At 46.6% G+C, this 23,494-nt stretch overlaps 1 protein-coding gene across 2 annotated transcripts in view; it reads left to right on the forward strand.

The window, feature by feature from the left end:
• The first annotated feature begins 1,392 nt into the window (after nucleotides 1-1,392).
• Nucleotides 1,393-23,494, forward strand: part of tnfaip1 (tumor necrosis factor, alpha-induced protein 1 (endothelial)) — a 37,184-nt gene continuing 15,082 nt past the window's right edge. For both annotated transcript variants that reach the window (XM_056283209.1, XM_056283210.1), the window contains exon 1: nucleotides 1,393-1,593. The gene's annotated coding sequence lies outside the window, so the exon portion shown is untranslated. The remainder of the gene's footprint in view (nucleotides 1,594-23,494) is intronic.

A 23,494-nucleotide genomic window follows, 5' to 3' on the forward strand; every position in this document is an offset into this window, starting at 1 on the left:
CATGTGCCACATATTTGCCAAAGGTGGCCATATTGTTTTGTGATCTTTGGGCCAAATTCACCATTTACCACACGCAGGTAGCTACACAACACTAACTACAATCAAACACGGGGCGCTTCAGGGTCACATCCAGACCACATGTTACCCAGAGCACCGCAGCTTTGCCAGAACAGGCCCATATGTAACTTGGCATATTTGGGCCATATTTGCTATTGTACATGTGGGCCACTTCAGGCTCACCTCCATCTTGTCAGGGCCAGAAGAAGGCCGTCAGTGCCGCATCACTGCCTGAAGTGGCCCACATCCGGATGCTGTCTGGGGTGGTGGACCAACACCTCATGAAGACACTTTATGTTGGTTTTTCCTTTCATTTGTCACGTGTGTGTGTGTGTGTGTGTGTGTGTGTCCCACTATTGTTACCTCACTATTTTGAAAGAGCGGTGTCTTTATCAGGGTTTTTGAATGAATAATTGTTATATTTCAATGTTTTTTAACGAGTTATATTGTAATAATGGATATAGCGCCTTTCTGGACGCCCAAAGCGCTTGTAGCTATCGTGCGGAGGAAGCAAGGCTGTTTCCCACGGCGTGGTAGAGCTGGAATAGTATTACATCAGACCTGGGAAATGCAGCAATTTTGTTTTTTTGTTGGGTTTTTTTTTAGGCTCATGACGCTGCTTGGAAAGAAGCAGAGAGGATGTGAGTGGAAGGATGCTTATGCAGAGGTCCTCGGGCGGGTGGACAGTAGGAAGCGTTGGGCTTGTCAGTAGTAAGGAAACGGCAGTTACGAGAATACCCCATCTGAGCAGGTCATTCTTGGGGATTCAATTGAAATGGGGGAAAAAATCCTTCCCTGTTTTACTTTTCTCTGAGGCGGCGTGGAGAGTGGGTTTTGTAGCACAGAACGTAGTACAGATGTAGTAGATGTAGTACAGGAATTCACTGTTGTACAGCAGTTTATCGTAGCTCCAAGCGTGTCTTGAAAGGCAATGTATATATGTACATGTATGGTCAGGGGGTAAGTGCTGAGGGTGGCCAGCTGCCAAAACATAACAGAATTTAAAGATGAGAGTAAATTAAACCAGCGATGGTTTCTCTTCCTCCACAACGACCGTGGATAAAGCATGGCCAGTGTTTAGTGTGCTGCCTGGCGGGGCGGGGCTGGTGGGGCTTCTCTACGAAAGAAGGGTTCATGTTTACCTCATATGAACTTGGGGTACCCTGAAACAATTGACGGGACCCATGACTGTGAACTAGACCGCACTTGTCGTGTCAGCTGTGCCTTTCCACAGATATGAATGGGTCGGCTCTCCTTCGGCGTGTACGTGTAACTTCCGTTCTCCACCGGTAAGGGGCAGCATTCAGCCGTCCCGGTGTCTAGTCTACCGGCAAATGACACAGAAGAAGATAAAGTCTTGCGCTTTCCTCTTAACCTTCTGGGTTGTTCAAACCTTAAACTTTCTAACCTTCCCTCGCCGCCTTTGGTTTGACGCAGAATCCGCACGACGGGAAGCCAGAGCCTCGTGAACCGGCCGCCGAAGGGCGTGTGATGAGGAGCGAGGCCGCTGCGCCGCGCCGCGCCGCGCTGCGCCGGGTGAGTAGCCCGTCCCGCTAGCTCCCGTGCCGCGCTGCGCCGGGTGAGTAGCCCGTCCCGCTAGCTCCCGTGCCGCGCCGCGCCGGGTGAGTAGCCCGTCCCGCTAGCTCCCGTGCCGCGCCGCGCCGGGTGAGTAGCCCGTCCCGTTAGCTCCCGTGCCGCTAGCTCCCGTGCGGCGCTGCGCCGGGTGAGTAGCCCGTCCCGCTAGCTCCCGTCCCGTTAGCTCCCGTGCGGTGGCTCGGGCGGACCTGTGAAGCCACGGACACATGCTAGCTAAGCCCCGCGTGCACCAGCCGGACGCGGCAGCCGCCTCTCTCGTGCCGACGTGACGCGGTACTGGAGCGGCACGAGCGGGCGGGTGGGTGGTCAAGTCGCTCGACGCCGACATGTTGTGGCAGGTTAACCTCACGCGCACCGGCCCCCTACGTGGCAGTCCGGGTGACGGGTCCCAAAACACGTCCTGCACGCTCCGAAAGGCCCGTGGCATCGGTTGGCACGAAGCGCATGCTGGAGACTCCACATGAGCAGCTCGCAGCCGCAGGGGGGGGGGCACAGGGGGGAACAACACTTAGGTGGTGGGGGCACAGGGGGAACAACACTTAGGAGGGGGGGGCACAGGGGGAACAACACTTAGGTGGGGGGGCCACAGGGGGAACAACACTTAGGTGGGGGGTGCACAGGGGGGAACAACACTTAGGGGGGGGGCACAGGGGGAACAACACTTAGGGGGGGGCACAGGGGGAACAACACTTAGGGGGGGGCACAGGGGGGAACAACACTTAGGGGGGGCACAGGGGGAACAACACTTAGGGGGGGGCACAGGGGGAACAACACTTAGGTGGGGGGGCATAGGGGGGACAACACTTAGGAGGGGGGGGCACAGGGGGGAACAACACTTAGGTGGGGGGGCATAGGGGGAACAACACTTAGGTGGTGGGGGCACAGGGGGGACAACACTTAGGAGGGGGGGCACAGGGGGGAACAACACTTAGGTGGGGGGGCATAGGGGGAACAACACTTAGGTGGGGGGGCACAGGGGGAACAACACTTAGGTGGTGGGGGCATAGGGGGAACAACACTTAGGTGGGGGGGCACAGGGGAACAACACTTAGGTGGGGGGGCATAGGGGGAACAATACTTAGGTGGGGGGGCACAGGGGAACAACACTTAGGTGGGAACAACACTTAGGTGGGGGGGGCACAGGGGGAACAACACTTAGGTGGGGGGGCATAGGGGGAACAACACTTAGGTGGTGGGGGCACAGGGGGGAACAACACTTAGGTGGGGGGGCATAGGGGGAACAACACTTAGGTGGGGGGGCATAGGGGGAACAACACTTAGGTGGGGGGGGCACAGGGGGAACAACACTTAGGTGGGGGGGCATAGGGGGAACAACACTTAGGTGGTGGGGGCACAGGGGGGACAACACTTAGGAGGGGGGGGCACAGGGGGGAACAACACTTAGGTGGGGGGGGCACAGGGGGGACAACACTTAGGAGGGGGGGCACAGGGGGGAACAACACTTAGGTGGGGGGGCATAGGGGGAACAACACTTAGGTGGTGGGGGCACAGGGGGGACAACACTTAGGAGGGGGGGGCACAGGGGGGAACAACACTTAGGTGGGGGGGCACAGGGGGGACAACACTTAGGAGGGGGGGCACAGGGGGGAACAACACTTAGGTGGGGGGGGCACAGGGGGAACAACACTTAGGTGGGGGGGCATAGGGGGAACAACACTTAGGTGGTGGGGGCACAGGGGGGACAACACTTAGGAGGGGGGGGCACAGGGGGGACAACACTTAGGAGGGGGGGGCACAGGGGGAACAACACTTAGGTGGTGGGGGCACAGGGGGGAACAACACTTAGGTGGGGGGGGCACAGGGGGAACAACACTTAGGTGGTGGGGGCACAGGGGGGACAACACTTAGGAGGGGGGGGGCACCCAAAAGCGACAATAGAAAGGAAGGCCGCGCCACTGACTTCTCGCTTCAACATTTAGACTGCTAAGTAGAAAGACTTACTTTTCTTTATGTCTTCGTCGTGTTTCTGTTGGCTGAAGTAGCTTCCACCTCGGAAGGAAGGTGCATGTGACCTTTTCATTTTGCACCGTCAACACTAACATTCTGAGGGACATGTCCCCTTGTTGATGATGTTCTCATCAACATCTGACTCTTATGTGGAATTAGGAAGCTCACCAACAGTAGCCCAGTGGTGTGCTCCAACCAAACCCAAGGGGGATTTTATATAATCGAGTGAATACGGCCACTGGAGTATTGGAGTATCGCAATCTGCGAATATTCGCCCTTAACAGCCAATGGGAGTACTTCGTAGTAAAGTACAATCGCTGGAATCAAGTAAGGGATACATATTTTCAGAATGTACCAGGTAGTCCTATGGTTTCGCTCACTTTTCTCCACGCCCTCTCCCTTTGGTTCCGTCTCTGTACAGTATAGAAGTTGAATCGTAGTGCTCCAGGTGCCCACAGACAGTGACAATAAGTTTTTTTTAAAACCTTTTTTTTATTTTGCAATTACAAAACATTACAAGATACATTTATACACAAAGACACATACATAAATGGATACAATTAAAACACTTCACAGGGGGAGGGAATGCATATCATAAAGATGCCACAAATACCAACTCAATAGACCACAGATGAGTACAGATGTATAGCTTTCACCCCTTGCACATCGGTAGATGACCTAATAGTATCCAAATAATGTTCAAGTTCGTTTTTGAATGTGTTGAAAGAGGGTTTAGAATTTCTAAATTTACATTTGTGAATATGAAAATTGGCAAGTAAAAATATAAGATTTACAATAAAAAAATTGGTCAGCTTTCTCCTTCTTACAGTCAAAGAAGCCAAGAAGTACATTTTCAAAGGTAAAGGACAGATCAGCAACAATGTGTATTTGAATAAAATAAAGGAAATCAGACCAAAACTTTTTAGTAAGTGTACATACAATACCAAAATAGATGCAGAGCAGTTTCAGGCATAGTAACACAAAATCTACTACTACTTTCGGCTGCTCCCGTTAGGGGTCGCCACAGCGGATCATCCGTTTCCATTTCTTGATCCGCATATTTGATTTGGCAAAGATTTTACACCGGATGCCCTTCCTAACGCAACCCTCCCCATTTGTCCGGGCTTGGGACCGGCACTAAGGATGCACTGGCTTGTGCATCCTCAGTGGCTGGGTTCATAGTAACACAAAATGAGCAACCAATATCAATATCATTTTTAAGCCTTTTAAGATATAATTTAGCAGGGTAGAATCTATGAATCAGTTTAAATGCGATTTATCTCACATTATCAGTTAACAGGTATTTGTAAAGTCCAAACCTTTTTCCAAGGAACGTTCTCCACAAATTTGTCCCAAAAGAATGTTACATAAGGTATTGATACTATATCTCTTTGGAATGAAGCTCTAATACATCTATTTCTACTTTTCTGATAATTTGAAAAACACAGTTTACCGATTACAGATTGATCCAGCTCTATAGAGGGAACAACAGAAACACTTAATTTTGAGCCTCTTATCAGCATCACCGCACCAGAAGGAATGGCATCAAAAATCTGACTGTCACCCCCCTACATCTGTCAGACCCCTTCTTTATTCAATTTATGGCCTCCTTACTGGAACATCCTCACGTTCCTCCTGCCGAAAAATCCGGTCCCTTACACCGCCCCAACTTTCCAATGAGGTCTTGGCTTCCATGCCTCCTCGTAATGAATTCTCGTCACTCCTTGTCAACGAGGCTACAGACACACTCTGTTCCTCACTAGCCTCCTCTCTTAACAATCTCTTCCCTCTAGCATCCAAACCTGTTCATAACACCCCCCCCCCCAGTCCATGGCTCACTGAGGTCATCAGAGAGCAATTGGCATAAAACCACTGAGTCCACTGACCTCAGTGACTGTCGATGTCTCCTAGCATTATTCTCCTTCGGCTTAGAAACAGCTAAGACCACTTACTATCAGAACAAGATCTTTGGCACCACTGATGCTCAAAAAAACGTTTTTTGCTTTTAAATCACTCCTCAGTCCACCTCCTCCAACGACCTCCACCCTGCTCACTCCAGACATGTTTGCCTCATACTTTACTGATAAAGTTTCTGCCATCAGTAACCAGTTCTCTTAGCGTGGCCAACTCTGTCTGCCACTGCCAGCTAACAGAGCCTCACTCACCTCATTCTCCCCCCTGACCGAGGAGGAAATCTCCAAGCTCTGCTGGACTCTTGTCCCACTACCTGTCCGCTGGACCCAACACCATCCAACCTCCTACAGACCATTTCCCCCGCAGTCACACACATATCACCAACTCCTCACTTACAGCAGGTGTGTTCCCCACTGCATTTAAGCAAGCCCAGGTCACCCCGCTACTCAAAAAACTACACTCAACCCAGCCCAGGTTGAAAACTACAGACCGGTTTCACTCCTACTGTTTCTGTCAAAAATACTTGTGCACATGGTCTTTAACCAAGTCTCTGAATTCCTTTCTGAGAGAAATCTGTACGATCCAAATCAGTCTGGCTTTAAGCAAGGCCACTCTACCGAGACTGCACTCCTGTCGGTAATGGAATCTCTGCATTTGGCTAGAGCTGCTGGTCAGTCCTCAGCATTATTGCTGCTAGATCTGTCAGCTGCCTTTGACATGGTTAACCACCAAATCCTCCTCTTCACACTCACTGAGCTTGGTATCTCAGGATCTGCTCTCCGCTGGTTAATATCCTACCTCTCAGGGAGATCTTGGAGGGGAGAAGTATCCAAACCGCATGGCTTATCCACAGTGGTGCCTCAAGGGTCAGTGCTTGGTCCCCTTCTCTTCTCAATATATACCATCTTACTTGGTGGAATCATCCACTCCTATGGTTTCTCATACCATTGCTATGCTGACGATCGCTGCATGGATGAAAGAGCACCACCTTCAGCTTAACCTATCTAAGACTTAGCTCCTTGTCATCCCAGCCAGTCCATCCATACAAACAACAGATCAATATTCAGCTCAGGAAGGTGGACTAGTAATGCACAGTAAGTTATTGATAACTTACAGCGCCGATTTGTCACTTTTTGACCCGCCTGGCCCAACCCGTGAAATTTTGTAGTAAGCTTACCTGAATCTGCCCGACCCACGCATCACTATGTTACAGTATTTTCAAATGAGTCACAAAATCAAACAGTGCCATCTAGTGACCTTATTTGAAATGCAGTGTTTTCATCCCACAAAATCGCATTGTATAAGTCGCAGGACCAGCCAGATGAGTAAAAGAACAGCGACTTATAGTCCTGGAAATACGGTAAGAGACAACTGCATTCCAGCAGGCAAGGAATACAAAAGAGCAATTCACATATTGCTACATGGTGGGTTAATAACATTTTGAGTTGTTTAATAGTCTACCTTGGAGACCTTTTGGTGCAGCAAATCTAGGCAATGGTTGAACTGGGAGGTTCCTGGTGTTGCTGCTGTTGCTGTTGTCTGATTCTACATAGTCATCAGGGTCAGTGGTCTCCTCCCTGGGTGCATGGGCGCCTGGTTATGTTTTAAAATTGGGGAGCAAACTTGGAAAGATAAATAATTAGCATAGGGTCTAGAGGTCTTCCCCCAGAAAAAAAAGTAATTTAAAACAAGTTTCCTGCATTTCTCCATCATCCAGCCCCTTGGACCAAGCCAAGAAGCAGACCTGCACCAGTCTAGATTCGTCAGATTGAGGGTGCTATGAAAACCAAGAATGCATCAAGAACAGTATGTAATTGGGTGGCTCAAGACAGGAAATTATTATTAGAAAAATGGCTATTTCATATTTGAAATTGTGTAGTATGTTGCAGGCTACTAGGCCATCTTCAACATCAAAACAAGGACAAACAGTTTATATAAATGAAATAGCCTTACAACACATCACAATATGATTTGGATAATTTAACCTGGTTAAACAATGATAAACCCGAGGCTTGCTATTCTCAGTACTCAACAAGACCATCTTCAAAGCCTAACAATTGCAACAAAGTACAAAATTGGATGAATGAAATGGCCTCACAATAACTATCTAATTCCATCCCATCTGTTTATTTTACACACAGGTTCCAGTGGTGGCTATTCTCAATAGCACCACTAGCTGGTATAGTTGTAATGTTATACAGGAATGAATAATCTCAACTTCAAAAGCAGATCATTTTAACCTGCATTAACTCAAATAAAGGAGAAGGTGCCTTTGCACCTCAAGGCTTAAAAGGCCACTTTAGTCAAGGTCTAGAATTTACTGCGAAACCACCCTTTATACCCTGTATGAGAAAATGAGAGAATAATCATAATAATGATCACTTTATTTTATATCAGTGGATATAACATTGGCTAGATGCAGGAAGCACAAAAACAAACAAAAAATCCGCCTAAAAGTGCCCAAATAATTTTGACCATGCACAGACAAACATGAATGTATTTCTGACCAGAAAATCATGAATGACTCAAAAGACAACTTTGACAACAGCTTCTGCATTCACATACACATCATGGCAACAATCACACAATGTGTTTAAATTATGAACAGTTAAATTCATATAATATCTGGAAACAAGGTAATATTTTTGTTTGAACATTTGTTCAGCAGAATCACATTCATCGCTTCAGTTAGAAGCATGTAGGGATGCAACATCATTTCCTTCCACTTTATTTCTTGAACTCTCCAAACACGTTTTGGTGCTCCACATTCTTGGCAGCAAATTGCTGAGCAATAGTATAATGGTCCAAATGGCCAGTTTCATTCTGTTGAGTATGCAGGACAGGTAGAAATTGTCTCGTTTGTGACATCGTGCTTCTCAGATATGACTTCAGCCTCCTAAGTGCTGAGAAGTTCCTCTCAGCTGAGGCTGATGAGCTTGGCAAAACCAAAAGTATTTTCAGCAGTCTTGACCTCACCTAAAAGCCTGCAAGGATCGCCTAAAACATTTTTTTTTTTTAGTTTAGCAATTGGTGTTTTCGTCACCTTGGTCGGTAGTGCTTGTGTTTGGGTTGATATTGATCAGGGTGGGCAACATGATGAGTTCAACTTTCAACTGATGTAGGTCACAGTCACCTGCAGTGTTTGTGCACAACCTCTGAGTCTATCCAATGTGTAGTCAGACTCAACAAGGACATTGGACTCACGTTTGAGCGCCAGATGTCTGTCATGAAACTAACCACGCCTGCATTCTCCAAAAGTTTGGAGAGAAAATAGCAAGCTTTGTTGAGCATATGAGGGATGGCCTTTTCCGTTACAGCAAGGTGACTGGGCAAAGTGTAGCAAGGCTGGAGGTGCTCAATTAATCGTCAAAACCCCACATTTTCTATCACTGAAAGGGTTGGTCGTCCAGGAAAATAAACTGAACTAGTTTCTCTGTTATCAATTTCGCCTTGTTGCTGTCTGGGGGCAGTTTCTCTCGCCTTTTTATTGATTCCATCAATATCTCCTGTTGGGGTATTTTGCTTTTCTTTGCAGCCACTGCATGCAGAAATTTCTGGTGTTGTTCCATGTGGTGTTTTTCCTAATGCCTAATTAAGATTGTGGTGTTGGAGATTGGAGCGGATTTCAATAGTGATGGGAGCGGACTTCAATGGACATGTTGGTGAAGGGAGCAGAGGTGATGAGGAGGTGAAGGGTAGGTATGGTGTCAAGGAGAGAAATGTGGAAGGACAGATGGTGGTGGATTTTGTGAAAAGGATGGAAATAGCTGTGGTGAATACATATTTCAAGAAGAGGGAGGAACACAGGGTGACGTACAAGAGTGGAGGAAAGTGCACACAGGTGGACTATATCTTATGTAGAAGGTGCGATCTAAAAGGGATTGGAGACTGCAAGGTGGTGACAGAGGAGAACGTAGCTAGGCAGCATCGGATGGTGGTCTGTAGGATGACTTTGGAGACCAAGAAAAGGAAGCGAGTCGAAGGCAGAGCCGAAGATTGTTTAACACAATCTTGGAAAGTCAGAGGATGCTGAGGAGTGGAGAAGAAGCATACTGGTACCGATTTTCAAGAACAGGGGTGATGTGCAGAACTGTAGCAACTACAGAGGTATAAAGTTGATCAGCCACAGCATGAAGATATGGGAAAGAGTAATAGAAGCTAGGTTAAGAGGAGAGGTGATGATCAGTGAGCAGCAGTATGGTTTCATGCCAGGAAAGAGCACCACAGATGTGATGTTTGCTTTGAGAATGTTGATGGAGAAGTATAGAGAAGGTCAGAAGGAGTTACATTGTGTCTTTGTGGATTTAGAGAGAGCATACGACAGGGTGCCGAGAGAGGAGGTGTTGTATTATATGAGGAAGTCGGGAGTGGCAGAAAAGTATGTAGGAGTGGTGCAGGATATGTATGAGGGAAGTGTGACAATGGTGGTGTGTGGTTGGAATGGCAGATGGGATCAAGGTGGAGGTGGGATTACATCAAGGATCGGCTCTGAGCCCTTTCTTGTTTGCAATGGTGATGGACAGGTTGACGGACGAGATCAGGCAGGAGTCTCCATGGACGATGATGTTTGCGGATGACATTGTGATCTGTATTGAGAGTAGGGTGCAGGTTGAGGAGAGCCTGGAGAGGTGGAGGTATGCACTGGAGAGAAGAGGAATGAAAGTCAGTAGGAGCAAGACGGAATACCTATGTATGAATGAGAGGGAGGACAGTGGAATGGTCAGGATGCAAGGAGTGGAGGTGACGAAGGCATATGAGTTTAAATACTTGGAGTCAACTGTCCAAAGTAACTGTGAGTGCAGAAGGGAGGTGAAGAAGAGAGTGCAGGCAGGGTGGAGTGGGTGGAGAAGAGTGTCAGGAGTGATGTGTGACAGAAGGGTACCAGCAAGAGTTAAAGGGAAGGTTTACCAGATGGTAGTGAGACCAGCTATGTTATATGGTTTGGAGACAGTGGCACTGATGAAAAGACAGGAGGTGGAGCTGGAGGTGGCAGAGATGAAGATGCTAAGATTTTCATTGGGAGTGATGAAGAAGGACAGGATTAGGAACGATTATATTAGAGGGACAGCTCAGGTTGGACGGTTTGGAGACAAAGAAAGAGAGACAAGATTGAGATGGTTTGGACATGTGTGGAGGAGAGATGCTGGGTATATTGGGAGAAGGATGCTGAATATGGAGCTGCCAGGAAAGAGGAGAAGAGGAAGGCCAAAGAGCATGTTTATGGATATGGTGAGGGAAGACATGCAGGTGGCTGGTGTGACAGAGGAAGATGCAGAAGACTGGAAGAAATGGAAACGGATGATCCACTGTGGCGACCCCTAACGGGAGCAGCCAAAAGTAGTAGTCGTAGTAGTAGTCGTAGTAGTAGTAGTAGTAGTAGTAGTAGTAGTGTTAAACCACAACAGCGCTGCGACACCTTGAAACATTTGCATTGCAAATTTTGCATTTGGCTGTTGGATTTTTTTCCTCTTTAAGGTTGAAATACTTCCACACGGGTCCGCGGTGGTGTAGCAGTCTAAGCATCGGCTTTGTGTCGATGCAGTTGCCCACTGGGGACTGGGGTTCGCGCCCCGGTCTCGTCAGATCCGACTATGGCCGGACTCGATGAAGCAGCAATCATTGGCAAACGCTGTCTTCGGGAGGGGGGCGGAGTCGGCTTGTGTTCGTCACGTGAATGCGTCTCTGTGTGTGTCGGAAGAAACAGTGGTTCGGCCTGGAGTCGCCTTGTCACGAAAGTGGGGAGGCGGTCTCCTTCGAGACTGCCGGCCGGAGAGATGCAGTTGGCGAATGCATGCAGTACGAGGGTGGGTGTTTGAATTAAAAATAGGGATCGATTGGCCACTAAATTGGGAGAAAAAAGGGAAAAATCAGAAATAAATAAATAAAAAAAAGAAAAAGAAATACTTCCACACCACTGACATGACTATTCAACAGGTAGATAACGCTCATACGACTAATTGGCTACTACTGTTGTTATCACTTGGCACACTGTGCCGCTTAACCGGAGGTGCACGGCACAGGAAGTGCTAATATGAAGAAGAAAGCCAGAAAGAAGACGAAGAAGATATAACATACAAGCATTTAGGCAATGATTTAAGATAGATTTCCCCATGGTTTGTATTGGATAGGTAGTGGATCATATTTTTTCTCCCGTCCGATATTTGATCTAGCATTCTGGGCCAGTGTCGACCCGATACCGATGCCGTGGATCGGATTGGGACATCCCTAGTTCTCAGTGTAGTTTTTCTTCATGATTGTTCTCACAATTAGATTCTCCAGACTGGTATTTACTGTGGTGCCCAGATTATGAAACCTCTCCTCAAGCGTTTTCACCATCACTGAAATTATTGGGTCCCAATGCTTGGATCTGTAGAGCTGCTTTGCGTCACTATATTTGCCAGGACCATCACATCTCAATCTTCCACCTGCTGTAGACATGGTGGGATCGTCAATGTCAGGTTTTTTGGACAGACACAGACACTCATCCCACAGACCATCAAAGGAGGAATACAAATTAATGTGATGCAGATTTGCTTTAAGGCAATCACTAGCCTCCTTTGCTTCACACTGTGTGATTTTTTTTTTGGGGGGGGGGTTGCAAAACCTTGCTGTTCATCTCTGATCTTGTGAATACTTTCTTGCACATCATCAGGCCAAATAAGACTTCAAAAGATTTTAATCGTTTTGCCAGATCAGCACGTCCTTTGTCAGTTTCTGAGACTTCCTGCAGAGGCTCATGCAAAGCTTGGTAATTATCAAGTACACTGTTGATATAGGGCATCCGGATGGTCCGCCTTGTGTGGCAAAGTAGGCACAGTGCACCTGAGCCCTTGTGTTTTAGGCTAGTGAACCTGGCAAGCCGCTTTTGACTACATGTGACAAAGTTCACCATATCCTGGACAAGGTAAATTGTGTTCCATACAAGATGTACCTCATGTGGCATTCTGTAAAATACCAAGTTCAGGACATGGGATGAGCAGTGCACAAAAAATGCATTTGACTGCTCATCTCTTATTCTTGCCTACTCCTCCGAGTAGCAGCCTGACGTAGCACTGGCTTATTATAGCACTGGCTCTGGCAGTTTTGTAAAGGAATGTTTAGATGGAGCTGCACATCTTTAATGATGGTGGTCAGTGTTGCTGCATCTGACATCTCTGTACTGTACATTCTCACAAAATCTTCATATTACATCAAAATTGTCATTCACATGATGGAGGACAACTGTGACTCCTATAATTTGTGTTGTCTGTTGAGCTATCAATGATCAGCGAGTAGAAGTGATTGTGATTTACTCTCTTGGCTATTTCACATATGCAACCATGAGCCAACATTTGTAGCATCGCTTTTTGTATGTCATGTCCCAGCCACTTGTAGTTATGCTGGAGCTAGTCAGCAAGATCCTGGTAGTCATGGGCCCGTATCATCGGTAGTTGGTTCAAATTGCTGATTTCATCTGTGTGGCCTCGCATGGCAACCCGTTGTCAACCCGAGAATGCATCACCATCCCAGAACCGTGCCGAAAAACAATTTTAACCATCCTGAAGTGAATGTGAACCATCCCAAAATCAAAATGTTTTTTCTTTACTTTATCATCATCTATAGTTGTTGTTGTTGTTGTTGTTGTTACTGGCATTACAAAAACAACATTGGAATGAGGAAATAAATAATTACATTGGTTATTTATTTATTTATTTATTTGTTTGTTTGTTTTCAAGAAAAAAAAGTCAAACGTTTGCTGGTTCCAGCTTCTTTAATGTGAGGAGTTGTTGCTTTTCTTTGTCATTTATGACAGTAAATGAAGAGTCTTTGGGTTTTGAACTGTTGGCTGGACAAAAGGAGCAACCTGAAGACTTTACTTTGGGCTCTGGGAAATAGCGATGAAAATGTTTCACAATTTTTTAACATTGCACAGACTAAAAGATTAATAGTGCAAAAAATTCAGCATATTATTCAATAAAGAAAATAATCAGTGGTTTTAGCCCTAAACCAGCAGGTAAGGAACAGACCTGTAAGACACAGAATTTAGTAACAGAATTATTTAAACATTCTGTGTCTCGGTCTGTTTTCTCAATCTTTGTACTAAGGTCTTCTTACTTTCAAGCCACTTCTCCACCACTTTGTCACAGTCATACTGCTGTGCAGGAGGACCATGAACAGATATTTGCAGTAGGCAGTTGCATCTGCCATCAAGACTGCTAGAGTCAACCCCCTTCTCAAGAAGCCATCACTTAACCCCTCTGACGTCAAAAACTACAGACCGGTTTCCCTTCTACCCTCTATCCAAAACTTTTAAACGTGCTGTCTTTAACCAACTTTCTTTGTGCCTCCACCAGAACTACCTCCTGGACCCCAACCAGTCTGGGTTCAAGGTGGGTCACTTGACAGAGACGGCCCTCCTTGCAGTGACAGAATCGCTGCACTCTGCGAGAGAAAACTCTCTCTCCTCTGTCCTGATACTCCTGGACCTGTCAGCTGCGTTCGACACAGTGAACCACCAGATCCTCCTCTCTACCCTCGAGGGGCTGGGTGTTTCAGGCTCTGCACTCTCAATGTTTGCATCCTACCTGACAGGTCGCTCCTACCAGGTGACATGGAGGGGATCTGTGTCGGAGCCTCGCAGACTGACTACAGGCGTTCCACAAGGTTCGCTTCTGGGTCCTGACCTTTTCTCCCTGTACACGACATCCCTGGGTTCTATTATTCGCTCACATGACTTCTCTCACCATTGTTATGCCGATGACACCCAGCTGATCTTGTCCTTTCCTCCCTCTAACACACAAGTAGAGACACGCATTGCTGCGTGCTTGACTGACATCTCAGAGTGGATGGCGACGCACCATCTGAAGCTCAATCTGGACACAACAGAGCTGATGTTCCTCCCGAGGAAAGGTTGCCCACCCTGAGACCTGGCCATCACCATTGACAACACCGTGGTGACGCCAACTCGGACTGCAAGGAATCTGGGTGTGATCCTGGACGACCAACTGTCATTTGCTGCAAACGTTGCATCGGTTACTCACTCCTGCAGATTTCTCCTCTATAACATCAGGAGGATTCGCCCATTCCTCACCGACGAGATGGCACAGGTGCTCATCCAGGCTCTGGTCATCTCCCGGTTGGACTACGACAACTCCCTTCTTGCTGGCACCCCGACGTCGGCCATCAGACTTCTGGAGCTTGTTCAGAAAGCTGCAGCTCGTCTGGTGTTCAACCGCCCTAAGTTCTCCCACACAACTCCCCTTCTCATGTCCCTACGCTGGCTCCCAGTAGCTGCTTGCATCCAATTTCAGATTCTGGTGCTAGCCTACAGGGCAGGGAAAGGAACAGCTCCTTCCTATCTCCAGGCCATGGTCAAGCCCTACACCCCCGCCTGACCACTTCGCTCTGCTGCCTCGGGATGCCTGGTTGCCCCGTCAATCAGAGGCCCCTGCTGCCGATCGACCCGGTCACGGCTCTTTTCTGTCCTGGCCCCACAGTGGTGGAATGAACTCCCCACTGATGTCAGGACAGAGGAGTCGCTGCCCATCTTTCGGCGCAGGTTGAAAACTCAGCTCTTCAAGAACTACTACTCTATTACTTGCTCTTAGCACTTATTGTATTCTCTCATTTTTAAAAAAAATATCTTTCTTGCGCTTTTACTTTAGCACTGGTTTTGCTCTTAGATGCTTGTTTAGAGAGAAGATGCACTTATGACCTCTGATGACTAGTAGTTCTCCTGATTTCCTACGTTAAATGCGCTTATTGTAAGTCGCTTTGGATAAAAGCGTCGGCTAAATGACTGTAATGTAATGTGAATGAAAAGCAGCATATTTTACTGCTTCAGTGATGGGGTCACAAGCTTTGCCCTCCCCTTCATGGCTGCACTTGCTTCCCTGTCATTAGGATCACTGGCATGGTTCTCGAAGTGCACCAAAATGGGCCTGTAGTTCCTCATCAAGGCTTCTAATGCGTGCAACATGTGTGGTAGCCAGCGAGTACCTTCAGTGTTGCCTGGTCTCACAATGGAAATAAATCTCCATCGCCTTGCTGATCTCCTGAAGTTCCTTGTGTGGCCTTGGCGGAGCAGGTGTAGTTCTTGTGGATGGCAAGTAGGGTTCGCTTGATGTCTTGCAGGTGAGGAACCTGTTTGACACAGTCTAGAGCAGCTAACTCTAGATGATGAGCCACACAGCAGCTTGGGATGAGGGATGGGCACAAACGTTGGAGTTTGGCAGTCACGCCATTTTTCACACCCAGCGTAACGGCAGCTCCATCACACCCAAAGCCAACAAGACACTGTTTCAGGTCCTCCTCTCCCACTCTAACCTTAAACTGTCCAGCCAGAATGGCATCCAAAATGCCCTGGCTATGGGCATGTTCCAGGACAACAGTCTGGATGAGCTGGTTCACTGGTTCGCCATTGTGGAGGTAGGTGCAGTAGGTAAGCTCCTGGTCCTTCAGTGATCGGTTGACTGAAGAGTCAGATATGACAGAAAAGAACCTGGCGGATTGCAACTTTTCCTGAAGCTCTTCAGTGAAGCATGAACCGATGGCTGTGATAAACATTCGGCATGCCTTGTCATTGCTATATGTTGTGCCGAGGTCCAGGCCGTTTGTATGATGGAGAGCCACTAGCTTGGGGAACATGGTGAAGGCGGCCTCCTCTTTAGCAGTGAAGTAGGCTATGTTGAAGAGTTTCACCATCTTCTCTTTTATTGCTGCATCCATTCTGTCAAAACCTGACACTAGTGTGCCTCTTTCTGAGTGATCTCTTGCTTGTAGAGCATCTTCGGCTGATTTGTGTGCAGTCATGGCTGCATGCTCTTTAATGCTTCTCACTCGTACTTTCCCTCCTGTTACACCATGAAACAGCCTGTTCCCCATTGCCTGAGCTGGACAGCTCCTACATGTTTTGCAGTACATAAGTTGTGCAGCTTCATCATATTCAATGAATGAATAGCACTTTTTTCTATTCAGGCAGAAATGTTCTTTTCCATTTTGCTTCATAGCCAGAGCTTCTTTCTTTCTGTAGAGAAGTAGAATATTATTCCATCCATTATCCAAATCGCTTATGCTGCTGTCAGGATCGCGGGGATGCTGGAGTCTATCCCAGCGGTCATTGGGCGGCAGGCGGGGAGACACCCTGGACAGGCCGCCAGGCCAGAATTGATTTGGTCAAAAAGCTCATTCATTCATTACTTGTGAAAAACGTCACAGTAAAAGATACAGGAGAAACATACATACATATTCTGTACATACACGCACGCATGCACACATACCTGTATACACACGCATGCATGCACGCACGCACACACACACACACACACACACACACATATATATAGGCTCATCATGGTCTTTCTTGCCTCTCCTGATATCTACACAGATAATGTGGTGAATTAAGGACTTTATTTCAACCAAACCATTTAGTTATTGCTGTAAGGGTGGAAAGACTAACCTACAGTTAAGGTCAAAATTATTAGCCCCCTTTATGAAATCAAACAAAACCCTTAACTCTTCCATGGAAATGACCACAAAAAAAGTTTTTATAGTTTAATTTCTTCCAAAAGAACAAAGAGAAAATCTCCACTAAGCTTGATTAAGATATTTTACTGATGTGCTGAATTGAAACAAGAAAAAACAAAAATGACAAGGCCAAAATTATTAGCCCTCTGACAATTAATAGTCAGTGGTGTAACTTTCTGACTCACAACTGACAACAAGCTCTTATGGTAGTTCCTAACTAGGTTGGCACATGTCTCTTGAGGGATCTTAGCCCATTCTTCCATGGCAAATTGTTCCAGCTCATCCAAATTGCGTGGTTTTCCAGCATGGACATTAACCTTGAGCTCTCGCCACAGATTCTCAATAGGATTGAGATCCGGGCTCTGAGAGGGCCACTCCAGGACCTTGATTTTGGTGTCCTTCAAAAAGTTTTGAACCAACTTGGATGTATTCGGGTCATTGTCTTGCTGGAAGACCCAGCAGCGACCTAAAGCTAGACTGGCAGCAGATTTCTTGACATATGTCAACATAATCTTCTTCCTTCATGATCCCATGCACCCGAACAAGGTTCCCTGTGCCTGAAGCAGCAAAACAGCCCTACAGCATTATGCTCCCACCACCATGTTTAACTGTGGCGACTGTCTTTTTAGGATTGAAGGCCTCTCCCTTCCTTTGCCAAACAAAAGCAACAGCCATGTGCCTAAACAGCTCAAGTTCAGTCTCATCAGACCAAAGGACTGATGTTTCAAATGTTCACGGGCAAACTTCAGTCTGGCTCTGATGTGCCGCTGTGTGAGCAATGGAGTTTTTCTTGGACGATGACCTCAAGCCCACCACGATGAAGAGCCCTCACAACAGTCTTCCTTGAAACATCAAGTCCAGAAGGGGCCAGTTCAGCAACAATCATCTTGGCAGAGATCCGGGGAATGTTGTTGACATCTTTGACTATTTTCCTCTCCAAAGTTTTTGAAATCTTGCACTTTCAACCATGCCAGGTTTGTTTCTAACAGAATTTGTCTCCTTGTGCTTTGCAATGATGCAACGCACAGCTGTTCTAAACACTGTGAAACTCTTGGAAATGGCAGCATAGCCTTCCCCCTTAAGATGAGCATCCACTATCTTCTTTCTGAGTTCCAGACTGATTTTTTTACTTTTTGGCATGATGAAATTACTTCTCACCAAGAATTTAAGGGTAGACCCTCTCAATCAAGTGTTCAAGTGCCACTAGCCCTGTTATTGGAGTCCCTTAAGTCAAGTTCAGTGCTGATTGATTGCTCAGGTGTGGTTTGAAAGCAAAAAAATCACATGGAGGCTGATAATTTTGACCACCTCAGTTTTCACTACATTTGGTATAAAGCAAACCTGAAGATTTATTTTACATTCCAAAATGTACCAAATAGGGGCCTTAACGTTGATGAATGTTTCACTATGTAAAGTTTCATGAATGATGCAAACATTGGGCAGAATTTTAGGGAAATGTTCCATAGTTCCTTGGGGGCTAATAATTTTGACCTTAATTGTAGGTGGTGTTGAGTTTTATGTTGTTTTTCTGTGGAGTTTGAATTAAGTGTGTTTAAGTACAACAATATAACTAGTGTTCCTGCAAATGAAGTCTGGTGGCTTTGCAGAGCGGCTGTTTCTATGTTTAAAATGATGTTTTACATTCATTCACATGAATACATTCATTCACAGAAATGTCTGTCTCTGAGGGATTCTTTCATAATGTTGTGCGACATAACAATACGAGCCCGTGGCAAAAACAAGCACTTTTAAGAGGATGTACCGTCACGGTGTGCACACGCAACCCATTTCGTGGCTGTACAAATTCATCCACAAATTGTTGTCCGCATTAGTCACGAGACACAAAACGTGGGAAAATGGGTGCACGGGTGGCGTGGTGGTCTATTCCGTTGCCTACCAACACGGGGATCGGCGGTTCGAATCCCCGTGTTGCCTCCGGCTGTGTCGGGCGTCCCTACGGACACAATTGGCCGTGTCTGCGGTAGGCCTGCAACTAACGATTATTTTGGTAGTCGACTAATCTGTCGATTATTTTTTCGATTAGTCGACTAATCTAACGATTATTTCTTTCACACCCTCCATCTCTGCTTCCTGAGGGCGCGGATCCTCTTCCGGGCTCCAGTGCATGTTTTACCTCACATGCTTAAGTCTGCACACCTGTGAATGTCGCCCTGTGTCTCTGTCTTAACATAACACGATCCCATAGCGAATTAAAATAATGACTCATGAAACATTTGAATTTGGAACTTGTTTTGGAGCTACTTGTTTAATCAAATGCATCATCAATCATAATGAAAACTAAATAAATACATTAAATAATACAAATGAAAGTCAATGCATTATCAATCATAATAAAAACAAAGTAAATAAATTAAACAATGCAAATTAAAGTGCAAGTCAAAACGTAAAGATAATGTGCAAATAATGTTTTAAAAGTAACTCAAAATAGCAGCCTCTGCCCCAGCACCGCGGTTCTGATGGGGCTGTTAACCTGGTCCAGGAGGGGGACGTGGATCCACTCACTAGGCTCCACCATCTCCAACAGGAGGGGAGGATGAGTCAGATCAGACAGACTTGTAGGTCTTTTGTTTGCTGTGTGTGAGTGAGAGGAGCTGTGTGTGTGTATATGTGTGTCTTACTCTGATCTCATGCAGTTCATAAATGCTTTAAATTGCAGTGCAGGAACGTGAGCATGTCGACGTGCTCTGGAGTGAGGCTGGCTCTCTTCTTTGAGGCGATGTTCCCAGCTGCTGAGAAGAGACACTCAGAGGGAGTAGAAGTAGCTGGAATACACAAAAACGATTTGGCTTGTGATGCAAGGGTTGGATACTTTGCCTCATTCAATTTCCACCAAGACAGGGGACTTTCTGTCTTTGAGAGGGGCTGCTCTCCGAAGTACATCAGCACTTCATTACTGATCGCTTGGTTGCGTGCATCCTGTTCATCATTGGTCTCACTGTCACTGTCTGTTGAGTCACATCCAAGCAGTGAATCGAGAGCTGAAACAGACCTATTTGGAGTTCCCGCAGCTGAGTCTGTGGCATCCTTGTCAGCTGATGCTGCTGTGGCTTCTTCATTCCCACTGGTGTGCTGGTTATTCACAGTACTCCCATCCTTGGACTGTAGGGCCAGAGCTTGTACTTTATTCTGAACAGTAAACCTCTCCTCTGGTGTCAGGAATTTCAGTTTTCGAAATCGTGGGTCTAGTGCAGCTGCAATGATCTGTTTGCTTGGGTCATCATCTGTGATGGTGACCTCTCTTGACCAGCGTGCAGTGGTCTCCTCTGAAGCAGCCGCCTGGAAGGCCTGCACAGGAGCTGTATTATAGGCAGTGTGGGTGGACTTCAAAAGCCCTCTGACTAGTGGAGGCAGGGCGGAGACTGTCACATAGCTTTCACCACTCAAGTAGACAGTGGCACATTCAAAGGCCTGGAGAGCTTTGGCCAGTTCATCTAGCAGGGTCCACTGATCAGCTTTGAGGTCTAGGTATTGTTTCCCTCTCTGTGTTACTGCCGGGTCAGACAGAGTCGCAGTCAGTGGCCATCTCTGTTCCAGCATGCGAGTCACCATATAATAGGTGCTGTTCCACCTGGTAGAGACATCTTGGACAAGTTTGTGTTCCGGGGTTCCCATCTGTTTCTGCTTTGTCTTAAGCTTGCTTGAAGCCAGTTCGCTCCTTTTAAAGTGCTCGACGAGACACCTCGCTGCTCCCAGTGCTTTACTGATCTGAGGGTGTTTCAGTGCACGATTGATCACCAACTGTAAAGTGTGGCCTGCACAGCGGATAGACACCCACCCATGTTTTTCCTGCAAGATGTTTGCAGCCAGTACGACATTGGAGCCATTGTCATGAACAACTGCCACAATCTTGCTTGGAGGGATCTCAAACCTTTCCACAGCCTGCTCAATCCATGCAGCAATGTTGGGTCCAGTGTGCCGTTCTTCGAGTGGCATGGTTGTAAGGCAGAAGCTAGTGAGCTCCCAGTCATCACTTATAAAGTGACAGGTGATGCCAAGATATGCCTCTGTCGCGACACTGGTCCAGGCATCAGTTGTCAGGGCAATCTTGTTCTTGGTTGCTTTAAGAGCATCTTTAACCTTACCAAAAGTAGCTTCATACTTTCCCTCCATAAGCTTAGTAAAATGAGTTCTGGAAGGTAAGGTGTAACCTGGATGGAATGTGGTGACCATCTGCTTAAATCCCCCATCTTCAACCATGGATATTGGTCTCATGTCATTGACGAGCATGTTGAGGATGCTCTCTGTTAAGACTCCAGCCATTTGAGGGGTGCATGAGCCTCTCTTCAGGATGAACTCATCCACACGCCTTTGCTTAGTACTAAAATAGAAAGAGAACAAAACAGAAAGCTGTATTAATTATCATCACAAGTTGTAGGCTATGGTATCAGTTTATCTTAGTGTACTGCCTAATACCAATTAAACCATTTAAATGAATAAATATCTTACAACTGAATTATTGATATGCTCCAACCCAGTCTAACTAGCTAACGCTACGACAAGCTACAGCTGATTAGAGCGCACTGTGAAAGCTAGTTGACTGTCTAGGCTACAGACAGCTCACGTTAGCACCGTGTCGTGTTTTTGCAGACTGCAGATTGACTAGCTAAGTAAGATAGCTAGCTAATGTTAGATGGTGCTAACGTTCCCCGTCTCTGCAGTCTTGCCTGCGCTTTAGCCCAAAAAGTTCAATTTTTTTCAACTGAAAAAAAAGAAACCTAGAGCTCATAGCGTAAGTTACTGCAGAGTCAGTGAATGTTAGAACCCGTTAACAATTAGCTAACGTTAGCAATCTTAACTTAGCTAGTTAATACTCCAGTCTGCAAAAACACGACACTCGGTGATAAATGACGGAGCTAAACAACTCTAAGCTGTAGTGTGCTATGCTGCAAGCTTGGTGCTGTTTAGCTAATGTTACATACAGCTCGTTGGTGGATACGCAGAATCCACATAACTGAAATAGCGTTCGCTTAGCAAGCATCACCCTTGAGACGTTCTGTTTTCCAACATGTAACTTAAGCTAACGTAAACATTACGATACTGTGGCTAACTAGCTAAACTTACCCATGATCCGAAGTAGCAATCATCGTGGCTCCAGGGTGCTTGCGTTTCAAATGCTCGTGCATCGCCGTAGTGCTGCTGTGGAATGCCAATTCGGCTTTGCATATTCTGCATTTAACTGACTTCTTTGGCTTGTCATCTGTGAAATACTCCCAGACTTTTGATAGTCTCGGTCTCGCTGGTTTTTGCTCTTCATTAGCCTCATTCGCTCTCCTTTCCGCCATCGTTCATACGCTTTCTTCTTCTCTTCGTCGTTCATGCAAAATGCAGTTATATCAGACGATGGAAGCGATACTGCCCCCAGCACTTCCTATAGGGCATTGCAGTTACAAATGAACATTTGTGCGGTTTTGAGTTAACGTTACTGGCTCTGATTGTTTTTATACGACGCGTCGAAGCTAAAATTCTGCGTCGACGAGTTTTTATGATCGACGTCGTCGATTATGTCGACTAATCGTTGCAGCCCCAGTCTGCGGGTGGGAAGTCGGATGTGGGTATTTGTCCTGGTCGCTGCACAAGCGCCTCCTCTGGTCAGTCGGGGTGCCCCCCGGATTGGCACAGAGGGGGTGGAGTAAGCAACCAGGGTGGCTCAAAAAGAGTGGGGTAATTGGCCAGATACAATTGGGGTGAAAATGGAGAAAGTTGAAAGAAAAAAAAACGTGGGAAAATATGGGAAACTGTTACACTTTAAAAAATACAGAAATTAATTTCCTTTTCCTGTTATGCCAAACAGATGCTCTGTCTGTCCTGCTGTTCTGGCTGCAACGTAGCTCTAAGCTCTGTTAGCTTTGTTAGCGGTTAGCTTCATTAGCTGACATTAGCTCAGTTAGCTTTTAATGCCGTGGAGCCATGGGGGGGGGGGGTTGGCTCGCAGGACTGTGTTGGCCACCAGCTACAAACAGCTAGCAGCCGACTAGCTCTCTGCAGCCTATTTCAACAGAGATTAACGTTAGCCACCCTCGTCAATAATTAGTTTACAGCATCCTTTTCGGATTTTGACATGCCCTGGCAACTTCACCGCGATCATAAGTACATAAAAAATACAATATAAAAGCTACGTTACATCCATTTACATGTGGCCTTACTCCTTACCTCAGACTCGGGGTTCTCAGGTGTGCTGGTGGTTCTTAAAAGTGATGCAGAAGCGCCCTCTTGCGTTAACCACCGCAGCATGCCGAGGCCCTGCCAGCAAGCTGACTGTGACTGAGAGGATAGATGGACCGCTGCTGCGGGAACATTTCGGGTCTTCGTCGGTCTCGTGCTGATTAGCAAGCCAGTGACAGTGAGTGACCATAGTGGCAGCATGAACAGACGCACTCTGATTAAATCGGCGCAAGGTTTAGTTTTCATTTGCTACGACAAAAGTCCCTTTCAT

Source organism: Lampris incognitus, chromosome 7 (genome assembly GCF_029633865.1).
Source record: "Lampris incognitus isolate fLamInc1 chromosome 7, fLamInc1.hap2, whole genome shotgun sequence".
Taxonomy (NCBI): domain Eukaryota; kingdom Metazoa; phylum Chordata; class Actinopteri; order Lampriformes; family Lampridae; genus Lampris; species Lampris incognitus.